The 20,054-nt window shown below is 47.0% G+C and overlaps 1 long non-coding RNA gene across 1 annotated transcript; it reads right to left on the bottom strand.

Annotated features, from left to right (window-relative positions):
- Window positions 1-80: 80 nt before the first annotated feature.
- On the bottom strand, window positions 81-19,367 carry LOC125745817 (uncharacterized). Its single transcript, XR_007398769.1, has 19 exons — window positions 19,178-19,367; window positions 16,231-16,965; window positions 14,329-14,726; window positions 8,983-13,786; window positions 8,638-8,803; window positions 8,316-8,440; window positions 7,244-7,457; window positions 5,787-5,942; window positions 5,602-5,685; window positions 4,705-4,785; window positions 4,226-4,318; window positions 3,947-4,150; window positions 3,564-3,774; window positions 2,763-2,974; window positions 2,330-2,542; window positions 1,656-1,822; window positions 1,087-1,566; window positions 620-856; window positions 81-233 (listed from the first exon to the last, which is right to left on the bottom strand). It is a non-coding gene; the product is annotated as an uncharacterized LOC125745817 (long non-coding RNA).
- Between the last annotated feature and the right edge of the window lie 687 nt (window positions 19,368-20,054).

The raw sequence follows: 20,054 nt of genomic DNA on the forward strand, positions 1-20,054 counted from the left end.
GAGCCGTTTAGTCCTGAGGCCCGACAGTCACTGGGAGCCCGGAGCAGGCAGCACAAGTTCAGCCAAGCCAGAGCCGTCCAAGAATAAAGCCTTTTTTTATGGATGTGCGTGACTTGCTCCTGTTGGTGCCGTCTATGTGCAATAGCTGAAGATGACCCAACAGCTGAGGTTACTGTGTCACAGCAGAGTGTCCTTTTGCAGGGACAGGCTATCAGGGCCTCAGGCTTCGCAAGCTGCTTTAGGGCACAGAAAAGGGGAAAGACGCTGTTTAAAGCCTTCGGCCACATCTGAGGAGGGAGATTGCCCTCTTCTGGCTGTACACGAGTATTAAGGTACATGTAAAAGTGAAAAAATATGACCATATATAATGTATACAGTACACAAAGGTAAATTAGAAAAAGTGGTAAGGTTTTATTATTAACTTCAACACAGAAGAAACACACACACAAAGAAACGGAGAGGGGCTCCGTCTCACTGAGCCATGCAGTTGTCGGCCTGGCTGGGGGACATCGGCCACCAATCTTTGCACTTGTCTTCTGTCGTGCTGCCAGGTCTTGAAAAAGTGACAGTGCTGTGACCCCATGGTGACCCCAACCCGAGAAGGTGCACCCCCACGTACCCGTGCCCACACCAACTGCAGTGTCTGGAACCACAACCATTCAAACACTAGGGCCCGGGGAGGCCACGTCTGGCAGCCGGCTTCTTCATGGGGGAGGGGGCGTCAGTAGCAGCCAGCTGGCCCCTTTTGCAGGGGTGAGGGGAAGGCCGCTCGTGCCTCTTCAGATCACGCTGGGTCTCCTTCAGCCGCATGGCATGCCCCTTCCACTTGGCGATCTCCTTCTGGCTGGAAACCAGGCTGGGAGGGGAGGGGGGGGGTCACATACAATACATTAGACTTAACCAGAGTCAGCAGGGAGAGCATCTGGTTAAGGAGTGGGGCATCCCAAAAGGCCAAGTAAACGGGGCCCCAAGTGCTACAGCGGCTCTGTTAACCGGGGCCTCATTCAATTCAATCTCATGGCCAATCGCGTCATTCTAAGCATCTTAATGACACTGCAGCACCCCCTATGGGTCTGGCTATCCTACCTCTCCAATCTCTACCTCCAGCTGCAAGTACTTCATGTCACTCTCCAGCTTGGCTCGCTCCAGCTGCACAGTGCTCTGGACTAGGTGGGTAGCACCAGCTCCACTCTAAACCTTGGCACTGGGCAGCCCTCCTGCAATGACTGCCAGTGTGGAAGGGGAATGAGAACAGACCTGGGGGGAGGGGGCTAAGAAACAGCCCGCTTCCCCTCGTCATCCTCACAGGACTCATCTCCTTGGTTTTGCACGTTTCCCAGCATCTCCTTTAGCTTCCTGAGGGTATCCTCTGTGATCCAGCAGTGCAGTCATCGTGGAAACCCTGGCAAAACTGCCAATTAGCAGCAAGTTCCACCACAGACGAGGTGTCTGGCTTACTTCTCCTGGTAGCTGCTGGCCTGCGCTCTGCTCCAGCTCCATTCTGGAGAGCTTCGCCTTCATCTGAAGCTCCTCCGTACCGGGGGCTACGCCCTTCCTCACCTGGGCCTAGGACATAGGAGCAGAGTGACCCCTTAGCAGGGGCAATATTGTCTCACTTCAACAGCAGCCCCAGAATGAGGTTAGGAGACGCCAACCTGGAGCTGCTTCTTCAGGCTTTTGATGGCCTTCTGTCGCTCCTCAAGCTGGGTTTGCACATCCTGGAGCAGCTGCTTGAGCACGAGGACCTTCTCCGCCAGTTTGGAGGCTTTGTCACAGGCAGCCTCATGAATCTCCTCAAGGGGCTTCAGACAGGCCTGCAGGACTTGACGGACACAAACGCAGCTGGACTCCAAAGGCGCTTCTTTACTGCACCACATACTGTACGATCGGCACTAAAAATTTGGCATTTTCCTATTTCCAGTGAATTCTGGTCAGGCACCAGTACCTGAAAAGGGTCTCTTTTTGGTACTTCAGTACTTAACTTGCAAAATGTGTTATTTTATAACCATAAATTACATCCAGCATCCTGACAAAGCATAGTTATGAACTCAAAAACAATGATAAATGAAGAATAAAAAAAAAGACTTCACAGGTGCCTGGACAGATACCCAAGCTTTTAGTGTGATCTGGACAGAATAATGGCTCTTTTCCACTGCAATTACCCATCCCAAGCTAATGAAACTAACCTAGCTTTTACTGCACGTGCAGTAAAAAGGGTTTCACGTCTAAACCAGGTCATACAAGCAGGGCAGGGCCACACCCTCGTGCAGCCCCCCCCCCCCCCCCCCAAAAAAAAAAAAAAAAAACATGTCCACACCCCAATCCTTACCATGGCCATCTGCTCAGCCTGCTGCAGCTGGACAACCATCTGGGGGTAGTTCTGCAGGCTGCCTGTGCCGTCCGTCTGTGTGCCCGCAAGGTCTGTCTGTATGGACTGTAGCAGGGCTGAGCTGCGACCCCGGTACTTCATCAGCTGACGCTGTGCATCGGCCTTGAACACCTGCAGCCCAGAATCGGCCTGAAAGTACTCTGCCTGCAGGTGCTGGGAGGGGCGAGGGAGATGGCAGAGACGGGTTACACCCCTTAGTGTATACACTATACATACATAGCAAATGCAGAGAAAGCTGACCCTGAATCTAGGCACAAAAGCAGATCAAAAATGACCAAAACTCCAATTATAAAGAAAGTGCTGATAACTTGTATTTACATAGCCACAACCAAGTCCGCCACTAGGTGGCCCATGGGGCTCCAAGCAGACTAACCTGGTAGAGCTCCTTCCTGGGCTGCACGGCTGCCGCTCGCCTGGACAGCTGACGCTGCAGCAGGTGTTCCAGCGCCGCTGAGTCGGGGGAGGGGCCATCGCACAGCGGCCGCAGCTCCTCATTGGTGCGCCGCTGCTCCGCCAGCTCCGGTTGGACAGAGGCGGAGTTCTGGGCCAAACCTGACTCCGGTCTCCAAGAATACTCTGCAGCTTCTGGAAGGGCCAAATGCAGGGTCAGGATACAGTAACAATCAATGGCTGCCCAGCAATGAAGCGCTTCTGGCACCAGTTGAGGAATTATGGGACAGCTGCACCCCCATACCGAGATTTGGGGTATAAAGCGCAAATATGGGAGGGCAACCCAATGGCCTGGCCTGTTTACGCAAGGGCCGCCACCCGCCCCTTATAAAATAAAACTGCTGCCTCCTGTAATATAGAGGAGGATCCTGTACTATAAGGGACAGGTGGTGGCCCTCGCTTACCCCCCTGTCTGACTCATGCTGTGTTCAGTACCCAGCTGCACCACAAGGTGCTGCTATACTCACAGATTAAGGTCTATTAACCCAAAATGTTCTAATACTTGCTTTCAGCAGAGACCAGCTTGGGGTTTCACACAGAGTTTATTTCTATCATTGTGGGGACTCCATTCATTTATACGGGCATGCCCAGAACCCTACCCAAGATAACCTGAACCCCTACCCAGCCCTAACCTTAACAAGTAACCAAACAAAATACAAACCAAGACTAAAAAATGCAGCAGCTTTTACCACAATGTGGTAAATACAAAGCCAGACACACACACCTGTATGCAGCCCTGCCTCTTCTCCTGTAGCTCAGATGCACGCTGGTCCCACAAATCCAGCAGCTGCAGCACGGCCAGGCCCTGAATGGGTGTCGGGCCCTGGACTTGCTGGAGCAGCAGATCCTGCAGACACATCTCCATGCAGGCCAGGTCGTGACGAGCTTGAGCCTCAAACTGCTGTCTGTACTGTAGCCAGGTCAGCATACACCCCCTGGTGGAAGGCAAATGAGCAGCACGTCAAAAGGACAAAGGCACATTACAGCTCCTCATAGTGACGACTAACATTCAGCCCAACTCCAGTCACCTTACAGAACTGCCCACTTCACACATTTCAGGGGATGTAGTGCAGCACACAGTCCACAGCCATGCCAGGTCATTCTTACCGCAGTCTGGCAGACAAAACCATTGAAGTCATCTGTGTTCTTGCGGAAGTTCCTGTAGATCTGCCGTGTGGCTTTGGGGATGGAAAGCAGCGTGCGGAAGATGAGCTCATTCTGCACCAGCGAGGACTCATCCAGCTGGGCCATCAGCTCAGTACTGGCCCCCAGAGCCTGCTCCCGGAGGAGTTGGCAGCGATCGAGCAGACCCTGATGGGACAACGAAGCGATCAAGGCCAGACTTCAGGGGCTCCCACAGGCAACCAGCCAAGGCTCCCCACCTACCTGCAGGAGGCTCTCGGATTCCTCGAGTCTCCTATAAAGAAGCTGCCTGGACTCCTCAGCTGCACTCCTTCTCTGACTCGTCTCCGGGAGAAGCTGGAGTCAGTGAGACCCAGGGGTTAGTGAACAGCCCCTTTTGGGACACTGTGCTGATTACCTAGCTTAGTCTGCTTCACGAGTCACACAGTATAACTTTACTGTTAATGGCTTCAGCTCTTTAAGACCAGGGGTGAGGAACCTGGTCCATGGCGAGTCGGTGTAGGTTTTCGGGACGACCTGTCCATCAGCCCATAATAAAACAGGTTCTCAACTCCAGGGTACCCACTGTTATTGGCTAAGAGAGGCCATCCCCAAAACCCACACCTACCCACCATGGAACAAGTTCCCCACCCCTACTTTAGTCAACATAGCAAAATGAAGTTTCTGAAAGGCACAAGTTAATGATTAAACAGCCTAAATGAGACACAGAGACCAAGACTGACCTTGGCAGAAGCCTCATCCAGCAGCTTCTTGAATTGTCTCACTTGTCTTTCTTCCTCCAGTTCTTCTCCGAGCTGCTTTACCTGCAGAGGTCAGAAGGTCACATTCGGAAACCCGTGCCCTTCACTTCCAAATTACTTTATTAATTAACTTCACAGCTTAGACGGGACACCTGCCTTAAGGCTATTTCCCATCAAATGCAACATGAAAAACGACACAAATTTACGAAACGCCGGAATTTGAAGGATCAACAACTTTTACACCAAACCTGATGCAAAAACTTCAACTGATTGAAGAAAGTCAAATTAGCGACAAGCACTAGCAGCAGAGACATGTTTTCATTTCTTTTGAGCAAACAAGTGAAAAGGCAGATATTGAATACATCAAATTCTAGGAAACCTGACGACGGATTCAGGTGGTACATCACGATTTGCAAAACTAATACTGAAACATGACAGCAGCATCAACTTACCCAAATAACTACAGGAACAGAGATAACAGTACTGATTTTAGCTGGAAATAGTAAATAGTTTAAGTACAAGACATTATGAAACGTAAATATTAAGGAACAAGCAACCACAATAGCTGCAAAAATCTTCACACCCCTTTTTGTCAAGACAGACTTGTAGGAATGTGCAGATCAAATATTGAAATAGATTCATTTGATCTGAATGAAATCGATTCTTAAAATGAACAATGTTAAAATCTTTACCATTTATAGAACATATACATTTATATTTATAAGATGGATATAAAACTACAGTCAATCAAGGCCCACCATAAGGAGGGAAAGGAGAGATATGGGCCGAAATCCTTTTATTCTGGTAATGCATCTTCCAATGGAAAGATGTGCATATTATTTTCACCCAAAGGAACATCTGCTCAGTTAGTTGCGTTACCTGCTGGACATTTTCCTCAAGGTCCCTCCTCAGCTGGCTCCTCTCTGCTTTCAATTCTTCCAGCTCCTCCTATAATTGTTGACCCTGGGCACAGCATTCAGTCATTTCTCAAACCCTTATATTGATCACTGCACTATAACAATGTTAGTCTGATAGCAGCGATTCTGGATTCCTGAATTACACACCTTCTGGAGCTGATCGGACTTCTGCCCGAAGGCCTGCTGGTTCCTTTTGCTGGTCTCTTGGGATTCAGTCAGAATAATTTGCAGGTCCGTCACCAGCTGCTGCTGTTCAGCTAGTTTGTGCTTCAGTGAACTTTCACCCTCTTGCCTTTGCTGCACCTGGTCAGTCACAGTTAAAGGGAAACACTGGACTTCCATTCACAGATGGACACATTCACATTCAAACAGCCTGAATACAGAAGCACCTGAAGACTGACTTCTCATACTAGTTTCATGATTAATTTGTAGGGATGCACTGATAGTGATATCGGGGTGATACTGCGCTCACACTGACGCTCGTACTCATAAAAATTGTCAGATACCACTTAAACGCAACATTATGTTGAAACTCAAAGCCGTGACATTGTCAGACTAATGTCTGTTCTGTTGAGAGGAGGAAGGGACAACCATCACTTAACACAAGCAATTTGATCAAACGACGCTCCATAGTGCAGAGTACATGGAATATCCTAATGCTAGCAGAGAAAGACCACAAACCAAATTTTGGAGAAGCGAGAGAAAATGAAACTAGTGATATTTATGTCCAACATTAAATAAGTTAAGTTGAAAGCTCAAATATCAAGTAAGGTAATTAAATACAGAGTGGAAACCGCTTACAGTGATCATGGTTATAGTGATTAACCGCTCGTATGACTCAAAGCTTGGGACAGAATCAAAAACGACAGAGAGACTCAAACTTCCAAAAACAAGCCAATGAGATGCAGAGAAGCTACAGTATGCTACATGTACAGTACTATGGCATATTTTAATTATATGCATTGTCATTTTATTTGTATAGTACTATAATTTGAAACAGTTATACTGTATTTTGAAAGTGTCAGTAAAATTTAGTAAATAGCAATACTGTCCATTTTATTACCTTATAGTCAGGTAATATACAAATGTTAGATGATAATCTGTCGAGCCATAGGAAAAAAAAAAAAAGTTCATCCAGTTATAGTGCTCAATTTCACCTAGACAGACGTGATCACTATAAGCAGTTTCCACTGCATATATAGTTTAAATGTACGGAATTATATATACACGTTTTCCCTTGCACAAAAAAAAATGATCAGTCTCTTTCAGTGAGGCAAAGCCTACAGCTTACTTATTAAAACACTGGTATTGGATCGGTACTCAGTATCAGCCGATACCCAAAGCTCAGGTGTCTGTATCGGGACAGAAAAAGTGGGATCCCTAATCCCCAATTAATCAAACATGCTGAGGTGCAGTGGCCTGACCAGCATCAAATACGTTGTGTGCTACTGCCACCTTTAGTATGGCAGGTGGTCTAGCCGATAATGAACTTACCACATGCCATTAGTCCTGGTTTCCGCGGGCTCCTGCTGGAGTACCACATTGCCTGAAATACTTTAGATTAAGCTAATCTGGCTCTCTAACCTACAAGCACCACCACTAACCTCCTGCTTGAGGCTCTCCAATGATTCAAGGAGCTGCTCCTCCCGGGCCCAGTGTTATGCATCAGCGCAAAGTGTTCCAAGCTCAGCCTCTGTCTACTGCACGCTCCTGCCCAACTTGGGCCTGCCGCAGATCCTCGATCAGCTTCTGAACCGCCGTGTCGCTGGTCTCCCACGCAGCCACCAGCGCCGCCTCAGCTCGGCAGGAGCACAGGTCCTGGGTAAGGTCGCCGATATGTGAGGAGTCCAGGAGGAATAACATAATACTGGGCTAGAGATGAAAGATCTCCAGACTACAGAAGTGGAAAGACACTTAGAAGTGTGCACAAAGTGTGTCACAAATCATGACCACTGACTGGCAGGGAAAGACAAAATTCAGGTTTCACAACAAACTTCGTGTTCACTCCTACACACCGCCACCAGCTGCTAGCTCCCCTACCCAGAAATCCCTTCAAACAAACCCCTTCCAGATACTTGCTTAACTGGTATAACAAGAAAATGTACCATATGGTGCAAGTTAGGGATGGATGATATACTGATAAAATATTTGAATATTATATAGCCTAAACACTTGTCTTGCATAATTAACAGTTATTTTTAAACAAATTCCATCAAGGTATGAGGTTTATAAATGGAGATTTCAATTTGGAGGATCCAAACAGCCTGCTGAGCCACACAACAGCCCCCTACAGTATGCAAAAAGCTTCAGATATTATCTGAGGTACTACATGGTGTAGAAGCTTGAGAGCCACTGGCCTAAGGCAGGAAGGAGAAACAAGTCAAGTGAACTGGCACTACGCTCCACAGAACCATGGTGAGAGAAAGTCGCACGCTACAGCCCTGTTTTTCCACCAATCAAATTCCATTTCAGATTTATTAATGCAACTGGAAGACCCCTTTGGCCTAAGCAATGAACAAGCAAAGCAGATAATCCATAATATTTAACATTGTTTGCGCCTGTTTGAAAATCTCAGATGTTTAACTGAACTACCTCTGACATTCAGACTGATGCCTGGAGTAGACAGCTGGAACTGGGTCACTCCAGGATCCGGTTCTGAAGGAGACTGGGCCTAACCTGCTGCATCAGCTGCTCCACCTTGACAGGGAGTTCCCCGAATGTGCTCAGCTTCTTCACCTCCTCCTGGGCCAGCTCCTTCTTCAACCTGGACACCTGACGTTTCAACATGTTGTCGGTCAGACCTGGCAGTGTGGACACAGTGACATGTGATGCTGTGGTCACCATGCCATTAACACATCAAGTTACATTTCTGAGTTCTGCTTTCAATACAGCATCATAAGAATGAGTCTAACGTGGATCTAATCCACATCACCCTCCTAAGGGAGTACAAGGATTGTAGTTTCAAAGATCATTTCCTTGTCAAATAGCTCACTCATACTTCTAGGAACCTTCCCGTCCAGCAGGGCCATCAGCTTAGCAGTTTCCCCAAAGGCTAATTGCAGCTCTCTGGTAGTCTGCCTGCATCTTCTTGAAGTGGGCCTTGTCTGCCCTCTGCTGGTCACGCAGAGTCTGCACCTCCACTTTCAGACCACTCTTAGTGCTGACTGAGAAGGGGAAGTGTGAAGATGCCCAAGCATTGCAATATACACCCAAAACAAAACCCAAAACTCAAATCTGCCACCAATCAGCAGGTCATATTTGTAAGAAAATGGGTGATTTCTGATAGAAGAGTATCAAACACTGGGTACCAGCATTGCGACACCATACACCACGACCCACTCACGATGCTCTCCCCCAGTGTGTCCCAAGGCATCCCCCAGCGCGTCCAGGCCGAAGACACTCCACAATGACTTGCGACACTCTCCTGCAGCCCCAGTTTCTCACGCCGCAGGACTGCCCAGTCCCGTTTAGCATCACGGCTGACTGCCTCTGCATCGCTTAGCAACCGACTCAGCTCCTCCACCTGCTGGACCAGGTCCTTGCTGCTCTTGTGGAAGAGGGTAGGGAGAGAAGAGAGCCAAAGGGGTCACATTGTGAACACACCGCTGTGTAGGACACAGCTCAGGAAAGAGGATAACATTTATGTACCAGATGCTTTTATACAAAGAATCCCTGGTTTGAACAGGCGCCAGCTCCATACTTTACTGAGGCAGAGTGCATGCTAATTATGCAGGGTTATTCATCCATCCATCCATCCATCCATCCATCCATCCATCCATCCATTTTCTAAACCGCTTATCCTACTGGGTCGCGGGGCGTCCGGAGCCTATCCCGGAAGCAATGGGCACGAGGCAGGGAACAACCCAGGATGGGGGGCCAGGCACACACCTTTCACTCACACATGCACTCCCACGGGCAATTTAGTAACTCAAATCAACCTCAGCATGTCTTTGGACTGTGGGGGGAAACAGGAGATGACATGGGGAGAACATGCAAACTCCACTACACCACCATGCCACCCCCCAACTCCCGACCGAGAGTGCAAAATAGCACACACATAAAAATAAAAGGAATTATAAGTAAAAGAAACTTTTACTTTAATAATTTATACAACACACAAGGATTAAATATAAACATAAAAAAAATTATAGCACAGAAAAATCCAACAATACTATCGGACAAAATGGCCACGGAAATGTACTGGAGAATGGTGAGCTGGAGACTAGAGATGAAAACCCTAAGAAATAGGAGTAAAAGCAAACACTTTCCTCAGTAATTTATTTGATGAACTGTTTTGAAGGTGGAGTTTGTGTTATTGTGGGGAGAGAATGTTGCACGTACATCCCTGATTCCACTCAGGCTGTGCAGGATCTAGTGGACGTGGTGCACAAGCAGATGTCTGCTATACATGAGGAGCATGGCCTGTTTGAGTACAGCTGGGACTATTGGTTCTCCTCACTGATTCCGAGTTTATCTGGGGTGTTCAGACCTTAGTTTTTCATGTTTTGATCTTGCTTGTAGTGTTGCTACTAATCTTCTTGCTGTTTAGGTGTTGTTCTAGTATTCTGTCTTTCCAGGCAAATTCTGGTATGTTCCTACGGGGTCCCCCTCTTCCCTACGTGGATGATCCTCTTGTTCCCGCCTGGCTCTACGACCCTCAGCCCCAGGTTGTTATCAATGTGAGCAGCAATGCCAACACCGCTGGTTCCATCCAGCCGCCACCAGCCCGCTTCGACCCACCACGCATTTGTCCGGAATTTTACTACGCTGCGGACTCTGATTGTTTGTGAACTGTGCGGATCTCGCATGTTCAAAAGGGGGGAATGTGGAAGTAAAATTGTATATTGGTAGGCCCGGGAGGTTGGCATATTGGGTCTGTTATGTCTTAGGCCTTAGGCAAGAAGAGATTGTTTTGAATACTGTGTGACCCCGCTTCGCGATAGCTGCCTGCAGTAAGTTCCGCAGACCCAGAGGAAAGCTCAGACCTTGGAGAGGCAGACAGCGGAACCAAGGGGGGGAAGAAACCACTTGCAGGAAGAGATTCGAAGCTGCCCCAACTGGTGCACAGCCTGTTATAGCTTTATAAAATAATTCTGGCAGACAAATATAGCAAGCTATGCGGTAGTGCAAATGTATAAGTAATTATGTTATTCATATTAATCATATGTTAACCATGTATTTGCAGTGATCCAATGACAATATGTCAATACGTTAATCATTAATCAAAGGACAACCAAGTATTGTTCAATGTCATGTAATCAATGTCATGTAATCAATATCTATATTCATATCTCAAGTAGGAGCCTAGCAGTCGAGACATGTTCTGGTAAACTGAGCTAGATGGGTGGATTTTACCTTGCCACCAAGGTAAACCAATAGAGTAGGAGAATTGTGTTTGTTATACGTTTGAGCTCGGTTTGTTGGTGTTTCGTGACCAATCAGGATTTAGAAGTCCTTATTGGGAATTAGGAGTTATGGTTTATCAACTGGTTGCTCTGTGTGCTCCGAGTGACTTGGTACCAAGTGCCAGAGTGTGACAGGAGTTGCTAGAATAAAAGATTTCCTTTACCTCATCAAACTGAGAGGTCCGACTTTTATTCTAAGTGTTATATTAAAAATTTTTCTACCACAGTTTGGTACCATCATTGAATCACTGTAAATACTTGGTTGTCCTTTGATTAATGATTAACGTATTGACATATTGTCACTGAATCACTGCAAATTGGATTTCTCCAATTGGCACGAACCTGATCCCAGGCTGCACCTATCGCTTGCCGCAAACCTGTAAGATAAGTCAGCAAATCCCCATCCACAGTCTCCAGTGTGACATATCGTGAGTGAGACAAAACACGCATCGGCCTTCCTGTCAACCCTGTCTGGCGGTGTGTCCTGGCTCGCATGAATAACAAAGCCAGGGGCAGGGCATCCACCTAGGGCAGGCCCATCGTCTGAAATTTTCGCCAATTTCAGTTTAGGTGTCTGATTTGCTCTCTCCACAATCCCCCCACTCGAGGGGTGATAGGCACAATAATGCTTTAAATCAATTTGCATCCAATGGGACAATTTAGCCAGGGTCTCTGCGATGAACACAGGACCGTTCTCTGTGGTGATTTTAGATGGAATGCCCCATCGTGGAATCACCTCCTTTGGCAGACATTTAGCCACGCTCAGAGCATCAGGGCGATGGCAAGGAAATGCCTCCACCCATCTGGAAAACAGATCCACAATCACCAAGCAATACTTATATCCCTTGCACGGAGTTAGCTCAATGAAATCCATCTGCAGGTGATCGAATGGGCTTTGGGGACTCAGGGTCACTGCAGGGACACTTGGAATGCGCTTTCCCACATTGAATTTCATGCACACCATACACTTCCCACAGAACTGGGCAGCAGCTGCGGCAAACCCAGGGGCATGCCACACCCGAGTCACAGCCGCCACCATCCTATCACGGGACACATGATCCAGGCCATGAACGGCTTTGGCCATCCCTGGATACGCAGATCTAGGGAGATAAGGTTGGTTAGTCCCAGAATGTCGCCACACGCCTTCTCTATCACTCCATGCTCTGCTCCGTTTCCATCCGCGGAGCTCAGCCTCCGTTGCACCTGTTTGAATCAAAACAAGGTCATTTTCAGCACATGGTTTATCAACATCCTTTGCCAGCAAAACCTTATTCCCAAACCCAGTGGAGTCCTGGGCTAAACTTTTAGCCCACTGGTCTGTGAGGTCATTCCCCTGACTGATTTCATCAGTCTGCTTTGTGTGGGCTGTTCAGGTAGCATGAGAGCGTCCAGTAATTGTTCCAACAACTCATGATGCTGAATAGGTTTTCCAGTGCTGGTGCGAAAACCTCTCTGCTTCCACAATGCACTATGATCATGACACACCCCGAAGGCGTATCTTGAGTCTGTGTTGATAGTGACTTTTTGTCCCTCAGCCAATTTGCAGGCCTGTTGCAGTGCAAACAGCTCAGCCGCTTGTGCGGACCAATGTCTGGGCAGAAGCCCTCCGTCCACTAGTGATCCGTCTTGCATCACCATGGCATAGGAGGTCGCTGGGGATCCGTCCTCCAGCCTCAACGAACTCCCATCGACAAACAGGATGTTGTCTCCTTCCAGTGGGATGTCAGTCAGATCTGGCCTATGTCTGCACACACAGTCGATGACCTGCAAACAATCATGCGGTTCCCCGTCCGCCTCCGTGGGAAGGAAGGTCGCCGGATTGAAAGCAGAGCATCTTTCCACAGTCACATTTGTGTTAACAAAACATTCTGATAATGCACCGATCGCGCAGGCGTCAAATGAGATGTCCTGGCCTGTGTCAGGATTGCGTGCACTGCATGGGGAACTCAAAGTTTCAGTGGATGTAACTGGACTAGATCTGCAATTGCCATCATCGCCTCAGTTGCTACAGCCACTGCTCGAAGACAAAGGGGTAATGCTCGAGGCACCAAACGCTTTGAGTAGTTCCCCGTGATACTGAATCAGAATTGGAATCATGAACCCTTTTTTGTCATCCACATACTGCACAAACGGCTTTCTATAATCAGGCAACCCCTAAGAGGCTGGGGCTGACATTAACGCCTGTTTTAAATCAATCAGGCTGTCTTCAGCTTCGGACGTCCACGTCAGTCTGTCTGTCAGTCAGTCTCAGCCCAACTGTCAAATCAACCAAGGGCTGTGACCTCTGTGCATAGTCCTGAATCCAAGGCCTGCAATAGTCAATCATTCCTAGGACTGAAAGCAATTGCTGTTTAGTCTCTGGTTTGGGCATCTTCTGTATGGAGGCCACTCGATCTGGTCCTAATGACCTTCCCTTACTTGTCAACACATGTCCAAGGTATTTAACCCTTTATGACACTAGCTGCAGCTTTTCTTTGGAGGCTTTGTGCCAATTTTCAGCCAGGAAGTCTAACATTGCTATGGTGTCCTGTTTACAGAACTTGGGAGTGTGAGAGCAAAGTAACAAACCATCCACATACTGTACCAGTGTGCTATGCCCAGGCGCAGTAAACCCCTCCAAATTTTTTGCCAGCTCCTGCCCATACACGCTAGGTGACTCTGTGTAGCCCTGGGGCATCACTGTCCAGGTCCACCTCCTCCCCAGAAAGGTGAAGGCGAACCAATACTGGGAATCTGGATCTACTGGAATAGAAAAGAAAGCATTAGCCAAATCAATGACAGAGAACCATTTAGCCTCCGCTGGTATGGAAGCCAGAATCGTAAGCCAGAATTAACTGGAGAATAGGCTATTTCCTTAATAGCCCCCCTTTCACCAGATCTGCATGTACTTCTCTCACTCCCTTCTCTGCATCTCTAGGGATACTAGGCCTTGTGAGGCTGAAAGTCAGACTTGGGGTGGACCACCAAAGGCTCAGCTGATACCACTCTGCCAAAGTCATTTTTTCCCTTTTGCCCATAAGCAATCAGGTGCTTCCCCTAACCAGTCTGGCAGTGGATGAACACTTTTCTCCTTACTTTCTTCTGCATCCCCCATTCCCTGTACCTCTACACAGTGATCTACTTTGTACCTTTGCACCTGTCCATCTCCACACATCCACCTTCCATCCTATACATACACTTACACGGTCCTTCTCTCACATTCTGCGACTCAGGGTCCTAAGTCCTTCTATTCTAATGACCCCTTTTCCCTATATGATATATGGGGGACCGAACCTCCCACATACCTCTTCTCCTGGCTGGGCTGACAAACGGCATGCATGTCTTCTGCCACATAGAGGTAATCAAGCACAACAGTCTCTCCCAGTTTTCCTGCAGCCCCTCCTCTTCCATAAAACTAAGCAGTGCAATGCAATCTTTCAGGCTGTTCTTGACCTTCAGGGATACGGTCTCTCAGAATTGCCTAGCCACCAAGTGGCAAAGTTTTCTTTCTCCAATAAGCAAAACAGTCCCAAAGCCTCTGTCCCGGCCTTTGGGTACAGGTTCTTCTTCCTCATCATCATTCCGTTGGTCATCGTCCTCATCCTCCTCATCGTGGGAAGACAGAAGGATGTGGCATCGGACCCACTGCCCCCCCTTCTGCAGCAGGAGCAGAGGGCTCACCTCTTCCTGGAGGAGGAGGGACCTGGGCAGGAGAGCGAGGTGCAGGTATCAGCGGTGGAAGAGGGGACACTTCAGGCAGGACCGGATACAGGAGATCTGCATTAGGCTTTTTCCTTTTCTCAGCATCAGCATCAGCCACAGGCGGAGAAACAGCAGCAGTCGGATCGGCCCCCCTGTCCTCTCTGCTAACCATTACACGACTTTCCTTATCAATCAGCTGCTCTCTAGGTTTCCTAGCCCTCATCAAGGCCACAGACTTCCACCGAAAATAATATTCTGGCTTGTACATTCCCATACTACAACAAACATTCCCTCTTCTTTCCAATAACGTCTCACAACATTCTATCTCCAATATGTTTAGAGTGCCCTCCTTTGGTCATCTACCCCAGTCTGATGATACCAATTTTTACAAGCCTTCTTTAGTCTCAGGCCACCCGTTCCATTATTTGCCTTGGGGATGGTTTTCCCTTTTCCCCCCCCCTTTTTTTTTTTTTTTTTTTTTTTTTTACATTCCCTCATTATCTCCCTCTCGATCTCTGAGTCCCTTTCAGGGGAGTGCGAAGGTTTGCAAGGTAGCTGCCGTCTGTACAAAGCACGCAGCTACTGGGTGACCACTAAACTAAACAAGACAACTTGTTACTGGGTGACAAAACCCTAAAAGAACCAAGTGTAATTCTAAACATTAGATGTTCTAAAAACAATTCTATTTCGTTTACTTTTGACACCTGCATGCGTCAATGTGGAGCAAAATCAATTCCATGTATCAATTTATCTCAATGAGGATACTGCACCTGGGAGACCCACATCCTTTACCACATACACATTCTCTAAAACCATACACCCTTTATACTGCTATGGGACCGAGAGTGGACCAAACCCCGAACAGTCCCTCAGCCTGGCGTCAGGGGTCTATGACAGCGCCTGATTTAGGTTGTCCCTGTCCACACACAGGAATCTTACCCATCCTTGGCCTGTTACGCAGTGCTGTGCTACTACATGCAATGCATTCACTGTCCAGCCTCCGCCATACAATGCCACGCCACGCAGTACACACACCATCCTGCCCTCTACCCCTGATGCACCAAGTCTTCACTGTTGTGTCTGGCCCCCCTGCGGGTGACAGCTTCCCTGCTGTCTGACGGCTTCCCTGCCATCTTGTGCCCCGTCACACAAATGCATAGTGGCGCCACTCAAAATCACGGACTATGGCGATTTATTTATTTTAGCAACACTTTGAGCTTCAGAATGAATAAACTGTAAAATATCAGAGGACGAATAAATCACAATTTATCATAACATTGCGGCATAATATTTAATAATAATTCATTTATCATTCAACTTTACGCTTGCCACACGTTTTGCACACGTTGTATTTGAAAGTTCTAGAACTTTTGGTGATTACGTATCACTTGGTTTTTTACGTAAGACATGAAAAAAATTTGCCTATTTAAACAAAAACCACAGGTGAACTCAGCATTGCGTTTTGAGCACTGCCGGCATCTCTTGCACTAATGGCTTTCCCGAACCTTCTGCTGTTTGTTCTGGCTGGCTTCTTTGGGATAAAGCTGCTCCTGCAGGCTGCAGCTCCCTCCTCATGAGGCCCTTCGCCGCCCTTTGTGATTTGGGCATTGGGTGGGGCGTGGCGATACTAACGGCAGTGGGAGGGACAGCCGTGGCCTCGCTAATCCTGGCCCTGCTGCTGACCTGCCGCTTGTCGGGTGTTGTAGAAGGCGAAAAGCGTAGCAGGGTCACGGCGCTACTGCTGATGCTGACCGCCATCTTCGGGCTCTGTGGCCTCAGCCTTCTACACCTCATTGAGGGAGATCGGTATGCATGCATCGCCCAGTATATCCTCTTGGCGGTGCTGTTCTTCTCATGCCTTGCATGTCTGCTGACACAGGGCATGAGAGCACTGGTAGGGCCTCTCCCCTGTGTGTATCCATTGGTGTCTCTTTAGGAATCGTAATTCAGTGAAGCTATTCCCGCACTGTGAACAATGATAGAGCTTCTCTCCTGTGTGAATCCTCAGGTGACTTCTCCTTCATAGGGACCGTAATGCATTCCTCTGGGCACAGTCTGCCCCTGGCTGAACACCCCTTGACCTGCCTCAGGGATGCTGGATGGCAGAACCTCTAAACCAGGTGGTAAGGTAAGGAGGGCCCTGCCAGGGATCCCCATGACTGCAGGAGAGTCAGAGATGAAGACAGGAGGTCCATGGACCTCACACTGCTCAGTGAAGGAGGACTGGCAATCCTCACAATCTGATGAAGAAAAAACAGGAACAAGGATTATACACAGTAACAGAGTAATACACAGTAACAGAGTCACTTTCCCATCATAGGAACATTTTTAAGGAACCAGGAACTTCCATTGTGTTCCACCGCCGGATTTCAATCTGACTGTAGTTCCTGAACCGTGTTTAGCTCATGCTCTGGGGTAGGTACTTCATTCAACTAGTATCTACTGCAGTGGAGTTTATACTGATAAACTTACCAGATGGCTGACCGCAATCCCCCACTCTAACTTCTAAGTTACACAAAAATATTGGGAAAACAATTAGAAGTGGAACAAAAATCGAGCAGATTAATTCTATTTTGTATTTCAGTGACATTAAAAGCATTAATAAATACGTTTTTTAAGATTAGTGGAATAATGTTACATCATTATTTTGTGGAAAATGAAAGATCGATCTGTTGGTTAGATCTGCTGGTTAGATTTAAAAGCATACACTGAAGGTGGAGCAGACCATATCATGATAATAAACCGTATCATGGGCTGGTGCTTTGAGGTGTCTAACTGTAATCAGTAATAGGCAATTTTCATTACCAAAACGCACGAGTAATTTAAATGTTTAAGAAAGGACACAGCACACAGTGATAGCTTTACCCAGCATTGTGGCTTATAATCCATGCACGCGAATATACACATACTGTACATGCACTGATTAACGTGTCATTACAGTTCTGCTGTTTACTTCTGTCTTTTAAAAGCATTCACTCTGTAACGCTAGTTTAACACGAACAGATTATCTCATTTCTGCTACCCTCTGTAGTGAGGTTAGCTTGCTAGCGTAGGTTAACCAATGTGAAAACACCAACTTAAGACTTTAGAACTTTAGAATGCATATTCAGTAATACTGCTTAAAAAACATCTTACTCGCATTTGTGAAAATGCAGCGAGCAAACACGCATTAACGGAGATATCCTGTTGAAAGTGATCTCCTTCGGTCTCATTGCTGCGACCCAGGCCACCCGACGCCTTTTCGTTACCTCCTCTACCTGCTGCCCATATCCTCTTTTCCAAGTGGGAAACCAAAAAAATCTCATGTTGTAGTCCATCTTTCTGCCATTTCTACCATGTGATTTAGTATGACAGCCTTTCACACAGCACGAGTGTCCCATCTTACCAAAAATAATGCCACACGCAAATGCAGATTCAAATATACAAAATTCATATTTAGGTTTTAGTGGCACAAATATCAGGTCATAAGTCAACACCACTTACTTAACATCAAGTACTTAACTGTACTTGAGTAAGAGTGCAGAGCAACGACTGCATTTCTTAAATAAAAACTTAAAGAGAGCAATGCTCAACTCAAACCTGTGTAGCGCATTCTACCAAGGCAGTATGGCGTCAACACAGAAACTATGGAGCGTTACAAATTCCAAAAACTAGTAAACATTAAACATTACGAATGGAATGCAAGCATAATTAAACAGAACCAAAATGGAACAAAACAGAACATAAGCAGGGAAAACCTAGGACAAGAAAAATAGTTTTCTATAGTAACACTGGGAAACAAAAATCCAAGAAATATGAAGGAACAGATGAGGGTAATCCAAGACCAGGGTGCGAAGATTGAACAAACTGCGCCAGATGATAAAACAGCCTCGCAATCTATGTCGTTAGAGTTAATTGCCAGACGTGGTTCATTCGCGTTGGCGTGGTAGTGGTTTGGTTTTGAAAAGACTGATGTTTTTCAAAAGACAGCAATCTGCAGACTATGTGGTAAATCGATTGCCGTGAAAGCTCGACAACTAACCTGTTTCACCATTTGTGAACTAACCACCTCACAGAATACGAAGAATACGAAAAGCTTAAGAAGTCAACTGTCCAGCACGAGTCTAAATTACCCAAGGAACAAGCACAAAAACACACTCAGCAAACTTTAGCGAACTCATTCCACAAGACAAGTGCCTTGGGACAAGAAAAGCAGCAGATGGCGTGACGCCGTCGCCAATCACATCGCAAAAGATATGGTGCCATTTCAAGTGCTTGAGAGAGATGGTTTTAAACAACTTTTGGATACTTTAGGACCAAGGTTCACACTGCCTGGCCGAAAATATTTCAGTCAAACAGCACTGCCTAAATTGTATGATTCGTGTTGCCAAACTCTGCCGCATAAACTGCAAAAGGTTTCACAGTTTGCCCACAACAACAGATTTATGGTCAAGCCGAACATCTGAGCCATACCTCTCCCTGACGGTGCATTTCATTGACGAACACTGGCAACTTCAAAGCTTCTGTTTGCAAATATCCTACTTCCCAGAAGATCACACTGGCGACATCATTGCGGAAGGACTGAAAGATACGGTGGCATCATGGCCACTGTGAGAAGACAGCGGGGTAAACATTGTCACTGCCCTACGTACGGATGTCTAACTGGAAGACAGGGGTGTAACGAGTTCGCGTCACGAGATCTCGCGATATTACAACATGAGATTTCTCGTCGGAGTGAAAAGTGGTCTCTTGAAAGTGCTGCAAATCAGCGGCTGTAAGCATGTAGGCGTCTGACAAAATTACGGCAGCAGACGCTCCAGACGCTTTCAAATCTTTTGCGTGGTAGCAGTTCGGCTACCCGACGAAATATGTAAACGGCTGGAATTGTCTGTGTTCGTTAGTGCCGTTTGTTTATTGTTTTGGCCGTGTCACTCCCGAAGTCTCTTACCCTACTGTTTGTGAAAGTGTTGTGAATAAATATAAAAAAATACAAAAAAGATCCCTTTGTGTCCCGTGTTCCCTTTTCCCATCCCCTGGTTGTCTCGTTTTCCCCTCTCCTTTCCCTTTACCTTTCTGATGGTCCTCAACCCTAGACTGAGGATCGTAACAATATCTACAGATAGCCAATTCCTTTGGTTCACTGCCGTGCTGAGCCTGTCCATTTCTGGGTTCAATACCAAGTTGAAGTCTTCTCCTATAATGAGAGTGGTGTCCGAGTGATCAGAAAGTGAAGTGAAGAAAGCATGAAAAAGGAGGGGTCGTCAACGTTCGGTCCATATACACTTGCAATGCAGAAATCAATATTTTGAATAGATAAGTTTAGTATTATAAATCTACCTTCTGCATCTAT

This window comes from Brienomyrus brachyistius, chromosome 7 (genome assembly GCF_023856365.1).
Source record: "Brienomyrus brachyistius isolate T26 chromosome 7, BBRACH_0.4, whole genome shotgun sequence".
NCBI classification, from domain to species: domain Eukaryota; kingdom Metazoa; phylum Chordata; class Actinopteri; order Osteoglossiformes; family Mormyridae; genus Brienomyrus; species Brienomyrus brachyistius.